At 43.1% G+C, this 3513-nt stretch overlaps 1 long non-coding RNA gene across 1 annotated transcript in view; it reads left to right on the forward strand.

Moving 5' to 3' along the window:
* The first annotated feature begins 2383 nt into the window (after nucleotides 1–2383).
* Nucleotides 2384–3513, forward strand: part of LOC117716483 (uncharacterized) — a 12144-nt gene continuing 11014 nt past the window's right edge. The window contains exon 1 of the long non-coding RNA XR_013113121.1: nucleotides 2384–2458. This is a non-coding gene — a long non-coding RNA (uncharacterized LOC117716483). The remainder of the gene's footprint in view (nucleotides 2459–3513) is intronic.

Consider the following 3513-nt stretch of genomic DNA (forward strand, 5'->3'; position numbering starts at 1 on the left):
AGAGGCTCAAACCACTAAATACATGCCTAAGCCCAGGAGTTCAACCCTGACAAGTGGCAGGAGAGACCGATTCCAGCCCCAACTCCTCCCCACATGCAAACCAAGGACACGTGCACCTACACACAATAATAAAGGAAGAGTGAGTTAAATTTCCAAGGAGCTGTTCTTATCACTACGTATTGTCATTTTATATCATTTTAGCCCTGTTTTGAAATTTCATTGTTGGTTTTTTGTTTGTATTTCTTTGACTGGGATTTGGGGTGGGTTGTTGTTGTTGTTAACTATTCTTTTCTCTGCATTAGTTTTTGGACTTATTCAAGCTGGGTGTTCTCATGTGGTCAGAGGGCCTCAGTTGTCTGTGACTCATGGCCACGTATTCTTGAAGAGACTGGCTAGAAGCCTCCATGTTCATGGGAATGATGTATTGATGATTCCTTCTGACCATTTGAATGTCAGCTTGTGGGGTACTTTCTCTGGAGGGACTTAGGGGAGACCAAAGGAATCCTCCCATGCCCTAAAGACAACAGCCATACTCTGCATATGCCCCGGCGTGGCCTCTCAGTCCTGCTCAGTCAACACTCTGCAAACGTTAACTCTCTCCTCTAGTGACCTGTCTTCTACATTCACTTTTGACTGTCATTTTATCTTGTAGGTAAGAAGCAGAACTGATAGGCAACCATGTGGAATACATGGCTCATGGCTTTCCTCCCTCCTGCTCCCCCAATCAGGAAGAAAGGTCCCAGCCCCTCCTTCCCATTCGAGAGGACCTTTACTGGTGGCTCTGGTTTCCATCATGGGACGGCTGAGGTGGGGGTTGGGGAGTGGAGAGCAGGGGTTGTTATGGTGGGGAGCTGGAGGAGGAGAGAGATTCTCCCAGATGTGAGGAGAGATTCTCCCAGATGTGTCTGCTATTCTTTTTTTTAATTCTCGTCTTTGCTCACCTATATTTCCAGTTTGGCTTGCACCTTCGTTTTACATGCCATTTCCTCCACTGCTACTAACTTTCTAGAAGTTTCTAAATGTTCCATCTCTGGTGGCTGAGCACACAGATTAGAGAAGGGATTTTCTTGTTTTGCTTTGATTTTTCCTTCTGGGCCAGATCAAGTCTCCAAATTGAGAACTTCTGCTTATAATCACTCTTTTCTCACCACAGGGGAGTTGGGCATTTCCAGTTCCATTAACAGGATAGCCTCAGCACAGGCTTATATTTCTGGCAGACAATAGTTTTGAACTGTTTTCTCCCTGATCTCGTCTCCAGAAGCTTCATCCCTGCCCACCAGGGAATTTTTTTCCATACTGTTTCTACGCTGTGGAGATTCTTTATCTTGGATTTCATGGAAAACAGTGTCACCTTGCCCATGTATAAACCAGTCCTTCATCACAGATATCTCTGCTAAGGTTTCATGGTGAAGAAGGAAGATTCCAAAAAAACTGGACTTTGGAAGCTGGACAGACCACTCCACAGTTTAAAGCACTTACTGGTTTGCAGAGGGCCTGGGCTCCATTCTCAGCACCTGGCTGTGATTGGATGCTCTAGGCTCTGCAGAGAACATGGGCTCCATTCTCAGCACCCAGCTGTGATTGGATGCTCTGGGCTCTGCAGAGAACATGGGCTCCATTCTCAGCACCTGGCTGTGACCACATGCTCTGGGCTCTGCAGAGGACCTGGGTTCCACTCTCGGCACCCAGCTGTGATCAGATGCTCTAGGCTCTATTGGAGAAACCACATCACCCCAGAAGCTCAGCATGTTTGTTATACAGAGTTGAAGAGGGAAGCAGGGTTATTGCAAATAGCTGAACAAAGGTGGTGTGTTACACACAGATAAGCATGGAAGCAGGGTTTATCATATTCTGCTGGACCAAGGAGGCAGGTTTAGCTGATCTTTGTAGGAACAATCCCTATAGGGGATTCATCTTCAGAGTTCCTGGGGTGGCTGGGAATGGACAACGGTGGACATTGTCTGCACACATCTTCACCCAGGGCTGGCTCATGTTGACAACACACCTTCTCTCAGGTCTTTATTCAGTCAGGGCAAATATTTTCCAACTTGTACATCTTTCTGTATAAGCATTTCCCCTTTAGCTTAGGATTTAAAGATTTATGATGACAATTCTTACTGCTGTTAGACATTTTAAATGAAGGAAAATTCTCATTCTGTGCACTCAAGCAGATGACTTAATCAATTTCTCCTTGACTTACACAGAGGAAATCTGAAGTTCATGCTTTAGAAAGCTTTATGTAAGACTTTTTTCTCCCACGCTGCACATCAAACTGACTTCTTATTCAACTGTCAATAATGTTGCGATAATTAAAATACGCCTCTGAAGCATTGTGTGAAGACAAATAGAAATCCTGCTTATATAATTAGAAAGGGGAAAGTATTCAACTGACTATTGTCAACGAATGCACAAGGCGGCTGTGCATTCCCCTACTTCCTTATTGGCATGGATCATGTCGGTATGTGAGCTTTCAATGTGCACATCTCCTATAATGTAGAATTGCTGCAGCTAAACAAGACAAGCAAAGAGGAGGAGGAGGAAGAGAAAAGAGAAAGGGGCTTGACTGTAGGTGTTGTCCTTCTGAGTGTATCCTGCAGTAAACGTAGAAGGTGGTAGGCTGTTTTTCTATTATTTTCTTTTTGTTTTTTGACGGTTTTTTAGGGTTTGACTCTGGTGAATATTGGGTGATGTGGGAAGAAATTGGGAAATTTGGAATGAGTAGTCAGGGGGTAGCCTCACCCGTGAAGCAGCAGGCAGGCACCTTCTGTATCACTGAGGCTCATGTTGGCAATGCAATTCCCACATCCCTCCAGACTGTGCCTGTTAAGAACCTCCTTATTAAACTGTGTGGAGCCCTGACCCCATAGCTGTGTCAGGCGGACAGGAGAGAGCATTCCCCAAGGTCACAGACTCTCAACAGGACCAGCTGTGGCTTACAGTGGCCTTGTCTTACCTCATGCTTAAGTTCATCACTAAGTTCCTATGTTCTTTATTTATGTTGATGGATCAACACTGTGAGGTGTTTATTTTGGTTTCTTTTCTAAGAATAATGTTTGACTTTGTTGATTTTCTTTGATGTGTATTTTTCTACTTCATTAATGTCTGCTCTTAATACTATTTTTTCTTTCGCTGATTTTATTCTATTTGTCCTAATTCTTTGGTAGACTTGTAAGCGTAAGCATATTAAACTCCTCTTTCCTAATATGAACAAACAAGATTACAAACCATTCCCTAAGAACCACTACAGCTACATCCGACAAATTCTGACAGATAATTTTGAGTTTTTATTTAGTTCTTAATATTTTGCAATGTCTACTGTGATTTTGTGTTTAGTACATGGACAGACTTAATGTTCCACAGACGTTTTCAGATATATGATATCTGGTAGATATCCCTTTTGTTTCTAACTGAAATGAACTAGGATTAGATAGCATGGTCTCTATGACTGTAATTCTGTATATATTTGTCAAAGCAGGCAGGTTAAAATTCTCCAAGAGACAAATTTTGGTAGCT

Source organism: Arvicanthis niloticus, chromosome 10, assembly GCF_011762505.2.
Source record: "Arvicanthis niloticus isolate mArvNil1 chromosome 10, mArvNil1.pat.X, whole genome shotgun sequence".
Taxonomy (NCBI): domain Eukaryota; kingdom Metazoa; phylum Chordata; class Mammalia; order Rodentia; family Muridae; genus Arvicanthis; species Arvicanthis niloticus.